The sequence below is a fragment of the Triticum dicoccoides genome, chromosome 1A (genome assembly GCF_002162155.2).
Source record: "Triticum dicoccoides isolate Atlit2015 ecotype Zavitan chromosome 1A, WEW_v2.0, whole genome shotgun sequence".
Lineage (NCBI taxonomy): Eukaryota > Viridiplantae > Streptophyta > Magnoliopsida > Poales > Poaceae > Triticum > Triticum dicoccoides.
In genome coordinates this window covers 116220945-116227637 of record NC_041380.1, presented here as the reverse complement: position 1 = coordinate 116227637, position 6693 = coordinate 116220945, and positions in this window count along the sequence as shown.

Sequence of the window (6693 nt, the reverse complement as noted above, 5' to 3'; positions counted from 1 at the left end):
TCATGGCTTTCTCAATAATTTTATTTGGGTTTGCAGGTTTAGATCCCTCCCTTTCGGTTTATATGGCTCAATTCAAAAATATCACCAACCAAGATAGATGGTGAGTGTTGTAATAATTTTTATAGTTTTCAAAAAAGATTCACTTAATGAGCTCATTTTTCTCAAGAAATTGTGTATATTTACCAATGTATTAATTGCAATGCATGCATGCGTGATCAATAAATGACCAAGAACTTTTACATGCATTGGCGAATTTTCTCTTAATCATTGCATGCAACGATTTAATCCACCTTGAAATCTAAAAAATGTGAATGGGAGAAATAAAACGAGGCTTGCAAAATGAGAAATCAAATGTTTTGAGATATGCCCTACAAACTAGAAGGGAGGGAGTACTTTCCTAGATCCTCCACAATACCTCCACGAATACCGAACCTTGCATATGCGACAGTTGCATGAAGGTGGCATGGTGGGCAATGGTGGCGACATGCTGACTGACGTGGCAAGTATTGGGAGAATTCCCCTAGATATTGGGAGAGATAGGGGGATTTATTGGGGCTTTTGAAATATTTTTAGGGAAAATGGCAGGGTTTCTGAGAAACTAGAACTTCATGTCTCCAGAATACAATTTTAGGGAAACGACAAGTTGGTATATGACGTTGGTCTCCGAAAGCCCGGATATAACGAACATGAGGAGGATCAAATAGAAAAAACAAGGACTCCAACTAAGGTTTTTTTGGGTGGACCGAGGGTGTTGGAGTCTGACATGGCCGACCTCCGAACTTTACTAAACATCCCCTTGATTTGGGGCTAGTTTGTGGGATTTCAAATGCCCGGACTGGTCCGAACGAATTTCGTGAGCCATGTTGGATGACTAAGTGACCGGACCGCCGAACATTTGTGGACATTTTATCCCCAAGCGCCTCCCTTCTCTACCTTGCCGTATTGGTCAGATAGTAGGTTGCAAACTATTCCCCTCCCATTCATGTGGCTCGGGTGTTGAGGTTCACCGCATTTTTTTGCGAATACGTATGAGAGCATATAATTGCATTGATAGGGAAAGCAAATATAGGGCAATGCCTAGCCATGTACATATATTGGCGTGGTCAGGGCACCCGATGAGCAGAAGAAAAGGGGGTGGTCAGCCCCAAGAGTGCACGATCGGGTTACATGGATAACTAGTCTTAATCCTTTGGCTCCGATGTTAGCCCAGGAGCAAGCCTCGTCCTTGATCACGTTGATAAGGGTGGAGGATGACGGTGTGATCTTGTCAAAGATAACGGCGTTGCGGTATTGCCAAATAGATCATGTAGTGAGAGCGCCGATGGAGGCTAGCGTCGGGTGCTGTTTTCTGCTTGTTTTTTGGTTTTACGGAAAATACCAAACAGAGTCCAAACATGATGAAACTTTTTGATGATTTTTTCTGAACCAAAAGAGACCCTAGAGGCTTCGGGGGAGGACTAGAATACCTACGAGGCACACCCTGTTGTCTTGTGGGCCCCTCATGGCTCCGTCTGACTTAACTCAAGTGCTATAAATTTCCAAATATTGGAAAAAACCCAGATGCACCAACGAAACAACTTTTCCACCGTCGCAAGTCTTTGTTGTTTCGCAGCCCCATCTGGAGGCCTTCGCCGGTACTCTGCTGCAGGGGGAATCGATCACGGAGGGCTTCTGCATGAACCTTGCTGCACCTCCGATGATGTGCGAATAGTTCCCACAGGACCTATGGGTCCATAGTGATTAGCTAGATGGCTCTCTCTCTCTGACCTTCAATACAGTGTTCTCTTTGGAGATCAATTCGATGTAATATTTTGTGGTGCGTTTGTTGGGATCCGATGAATTGTGAGTTTATGATAAGATTATTCATTGAAAGTAATTGACACTTTTTTGAACTTTATTATGTGTGATTGTTATAGCTTAGTATTTCTCTCTGGTCTATCCGTTTGGTTTGGCCAACTAGATTGGTTTATCTTCAACGGGAGAGGTGCTTTTGATGTAGGGTGGAACCCTAGGGGCCAATCTTTCATGATTTGGAGGGGATCCCCCGAAGAACACGAGGAAAAACACGAGGGAAATCACGAGAGGAACACTCTAGAACAAGTCCAATCACACATCCACTAGACAATCAAACACACAAGTTCCACAAGGTACATGAACAACAAGGGGAAAGATACAAGGTAAACTTCATCTCCAAGAGGACGCCTTGAACCCTAGACGGATCTTCACATGAGGGGCCTTGAATCCACTAGGGATCTTCTCACATGCTTACATGGAGGTCTTGAACTCCATGGGAGTGGTACTCTCTCTCTCTCAAGAGTAGAGTGGTACAAGGAGCAAAGCTCTCTATCAAACGAGCTATCACTTTGCTAACCCTAAAAATGTGGAGGAGGAAGTCTATTTATAGTCTAGGCCACGAAGGGGTAAGTGAGGGGGCGGAATGGGTACATGGGCCTCAGCCTGAAACATGCATGCAGGCAAAGGCCGGATGATCCGGGTATCATCCAAATGAGCCGAGTGTCCATCTAGATGATCCTGCTAGGTCATTGCTACAGGGAACAACCGGACATCTGGGACTGTCCGGACGGTCCAGTCATCTTCCGGATGATCCGGGAGGGGGTACGGATGATTCGGCTTCACGCGAGGCCTTCGGGTGTCTTCCTGCCGTCGTAGCCGGACGATTCGGGAGAGAGTCCGGATGATCCAGCGGAGCCGAATGATCCGGACGGAGATCCGGATGTCCGGCCTGGCTCCAGCAGCCGCTCCGTCTTCTTCTCCTTTCTCCCGTCTTCTCTTCCACGCTTCCCTCGTGGACGGTGTAGTCGTTCCTTGGCGCTTACACTCCCCCTCGACATTCGTGAAGCTCCGACAATACCTATGCATGCACGATGGAGGGTCAAGTAGTATACCATCCTCTAAGGGGTCAAGTGAGCATGTGTAAAGGAGATTATTCACCTTTGTGTATGTTAAGTAGACATCACATGTGTCACTTGCCAAACGGACTCTTGACATGGTGATGTCCGTAGGATGCTCCGCGTCATCCCCTCCCCCTTCGGAAAGACCTGACCTCGGATCGAAAACCAAATCACCATGGGAAAGAGACGGCTCGTCGTGTAGAAGTAGACGATCACTAAGTACTCGTCATCTTGAGGCTCGAAAGGGACACTCTCCATTGTCGTACCGTCTCGTGATTCCCTCAAAAGGAGCAAAGACAACAAACACTTGGAAAAAGAAATGTGGTTAGCGTTAGTGCAAAACCAAGCATTCAAATGGCGATTCACCCAACAAGTGTCGTCATCAAGCATAGCATATGGTGTGACAAAGGATTGTGACATGGCATGTAAGCATATGAATTGAGCACAATCAAGGTCATCATGGAGACAAACATGTAAATGTGAGGTAGTGATGAAAATATGTGTGACAAGAGAATAAGCATCTACCTCATGGTCATAGCAGTCATGCATAAATCGCTCAAAAAATGGTCTATGGTAAGCATATGAGTCATTCAAAACACCAAATAAAATGAAGTGTCTAAACACATGGGGCAAGACAATCCAAGTATAATGTGCATATGGTGTAGTGAAGATTGTGTGGCACTCAACACAATAGAAAGAGCAATTGTTCATCATGTGTGAGGCAATCAAGGCAAGCATGTAGCAATCAATAGGACATGGAATATGTGAAGTGATGACATTATTGCAACCAAGCATATGATAGGAGCAAGTAGGCAACAAGTTGGATGCAACATAGAAGGTATATATGTCATGAGGCATGGCAATGTGGCAATGATAAGTCGAAGAAAGATATCTAGCATGTGTGCAATATGTCAAGGTGCAAGCAACACATGAAGTATGATCCATAATATCCATGCGCATGGTTTGGGGGTTCTCAAAAGAGAAGGATATCACCTTGAAAGCATGTCCTTGTGCATCCTTCACAATGCCGAAGCACAAGCAAGTACGATGTGGAAGCATCATGATCGAAGGTGGTTCGCTCTCAAGAGCTCGAATGGTCAACTCACATGAAGTGGAAGTCAACACAAAGAATGATCCTACACAAGCACAAATAAAATAAAATAATGTATGCACATGGTAGATAAACACATCATCCAGCATGCTGGTTCTCTTCTCTTGCACATATCCAATAGAAGCAAAAGTGCATGAACAATATGATCCAAGAATTTGTATATTCATGTCACTAGGCATATGGTGCAAATGAAGGAAATATGCCCTAGAGGCAATAATAAAAATGTCATTTTATATTTCCTTATTCATGATAAAGGTTTATTATTCATGCTAGAATTGTATTGATCGAAAACTTAAATACATGTGTGAATACATAAACAAATATCGTGTCCCTAGTAAGCCTATACTAGACTAGCTCGTTGATCAAAGAGGGTTAAGGTTTCCTAACCATAGACATGTGTTGTCATTTGATAATAGGATCACATCATTAGGAGAATGATGTGATGGACAAGACCCATCCGTTAGCTTAGCATATTGATTGTTCAGTTTATTTCTATTGCTTTCTTAATGTCAAATACATATTCCTTCGACTATGAGATTATGCAACTCCTGGATACCGGAGGAATACCTTGTGTGATATCAAACGTCACAATGTAACTGCGTGATCGTAAAGATGCTCTACAGGTATCTCCGAAGGTGTTTGTTAAGTTGGCATAGATCAAGATTAGGATTTGTCACTCCGAGTATCGAAGAGGTATCTCTGGGCCCTCTCGATAATACACATCATAAGAAGCCTTGCAAGTGAAGTGACTCAGGAGTTAGTTGTGGGAGATTAACCAATAGCGGAACCTGGATGCTCATATTGGTTCCTACATATTCTACGAAGATCTTTATCGGTCAAACCGCAATAAGAACATACGTTATTCCTTTGTCATCGGTATGTTACTTGCCCGAGATTAGATCGTCGGTATCTCAATACCTAGTTCAATCTCGTTACCGGCAAGTCTCTTTACTCGTTCCGCAATGCATCATCCCGTAACTAACTCATTAGTCCCATTGCTTGCAAGGCTTATAGTGATGTGCATTTACCGAGAGGGCCCCAGAGATACCTCTCCGATAATCGGAGTGACAAATCCTAATCTTGATCTATGCCAACTCAACAAGTACCATCAGAGACACCTATAGAGCACCTTTATAATCACCCAGTTACGTTGTGACGTTTGGTAGCACACAAAGTGTTCCTCCGGTAATCGGGAGTTGCATAATCTCATAGTCATAGGAACATGTATAAGTCATCAAGAAAGCAATAGCAGTAAACTAAAACGATCAAGTGCTAAGCTAATGGAATGGGTCAAGTCAATCACATCATTCTCCTAATGATGTGATCCCGTTTATCAAATGACAACTCATGTCTATGGTTAGGAAACATAACCATCTTTGATTAACGAGCTAGTCAAGTAGAGGCATACTAGTGACACTCTGTTTGTCTATGTATTCACACATGTATTATGTTTCCGGTTAATACAATTCTAGCATGAATAATAAACATTTATCATGATATAAGGAAATATAAATAACAACTTTATTATTGCCTCTAGGGCATATTTCCTTCAGTCTCCCACTTGCACTAGAGTCAATAATCTAGTTCACATCGTCATGTGATTTAACACCAATAGTTCACATCTTTATATGATTAGTTCACATCTCCATGTGACTAACACCCAAAGGGTTTACTAGAGTCGATAATCTAGTTCACATCACTATGTGATTAACACCCAAAGAGTGATCATATTTTGCTTGTGAGAGAAATTTAGTAAATGGGTCTGCCACATTCAGAGCCGTATGTATTTTGCAAATTTTCTATGACTACAATGCTTTGCATGGAGCTACTCTAGCTAATTGCTCCCACTTTCAATATGTATCTAGATCGAGACTTAGAGTCATCCAGATAGTTGTCAAAGCTTGCATCGATGTAACTCTTTACGACGAACTCTTTGTCACCTCCATAACCGAGAAACATTTCCTTATTCCACTAAGGATATTTTTGACCGTTGTCCAGTGATTCACTCCTGGATCACTATTGTACCCTCTTGCCAAACTTATGGTGAGGTACACAACAGGTCTGGTACACAACATGACATACTTTATAGAACCTATGACTGAGGCATAGGGAATGACTTTTTCTATTTTCTGCCGTGGTCGGGTTTTGAGTCTTTACTCAACTTCACACCTTGCAACACATGCAAGAAACTCCTTCTTTGACTGTTCCATTTTGAACTACTTCAAAATCTTGTCAAGGTATGTACTCATTGAAAATATATCAAGCGTCTTAATCTATCTCTATAGATCTCGATGCTCAGTATGTAAGTAGCTTCACCGAGGTCTTTCTTTGAAAAACTCCTTTCAAACACTCCTTTATGCTTTCCAGAAAATTCTACATTATTTCCGATCAACAATATGTCATTCATATATACTTATCAGAAATGTTGTAGTGCTCCCACTCACTTTCTTGTAAATACAGGCTTCACCGCAAGTCTGTATAAAACCATATGCTTTGATCACTTTATCAAAGTATATATTCCAACTCCGAGATGCTTGCACCAGTCCATAGATTGATCGCTGGAGCTTGCTCACTTTGTTAGCACCATTAGGATTGACAAAACCTTCTGGTTGCATCATATACAACTCTTCTTTGAGAAATCCATTATTGGAATGCAGTTTTGACATCCAT